Source organism: Chrysochloris asiatica, unplaced genomic scaffold, assembly GCF_000296735.1.
Source record: "Chrysochloris asiatica unplaced genomic scaffold, ChrAsi1.0 scaffold00137, whole genome shotgun sequence".
Classification (NCBI taxonomy): domain Eukaryota; kingdom Metazoa; phylum Chordata; class Mammalia; order Afrosoricida; family Chrysochloridae; genus Chrysochloris; species Chrysochloris asiatica.
Window position 1 is genome coordinate 4466550 of NW_006408655.1, and position 858 is coordinate 4467407.

The window sequence follows — 858 nt, forward strand, 5'->3', positions numbered from 1 at the left end:
TAAATCTGTGTTGGAAGAAGTAGAGTCAGAATGCTCCTTAGAAATCAGGTGGCCAGGCTTCATATCTCATGCATCAGGCATTTTATCAGAAGGGACCATTCTCTGGAAAAGGACATCTTGCTTAGTAAAGTGGAGGATCAGTAAAATTGAGGAAGCCCCCAATGACATGGATTGGCACTTGGCAACACGAATGGGCTTAAGTGTAACAGTGATTGTCAGGATGGATGGCGCAGCACAGGGCAATGTTTCCTTCTGTTGTGGACAGGGTTGCTATGAGTCAGAACCAACTTGATGGCACCTAACAACAACAACAATTCACACAACCTTGTTTTTCTTCAATACTTACAGTGAACTAGGACTTGTACCTTTAATACCAACAGTTCTTGACAATATGCTCTCCCTTACAATATTTGAACATTGACCAATTCTTCTAAGTACAATTACTCTGTGTAATTCTCTGATACATTATTTGATTTCTTCAGTGCTGCTTCAAAGAAAGTTGATAGTTATTGTTGTTATTAAGTGCCGTCGAGTCAATTCCAACCCATAGCGACCCTGTATAGGGTTTCCAAAGAGCGACCGGTGAGCTTGAACCACCGACCTTGCAGTTCAAATGACTTTTCAGTCTGACGTATTAGCCCACAGCCCACCAGGACAGCAAAATGAAGTCTTTAGATCACCAGGACAGCAAAATGAAGTCTTTGATAACTTCAAACTTTTCTCCCTTTATCATGAAGTTATTTACTGGTCCAATAGTAAGGATTTTTGTTTTCATTTCACTGAGTTGAAACCCACATTGAAGGCTGTGGTCTTTCCTCTTTATCAGTAAGTATTTTAAGTCCTCTTCACTTTTAGGAA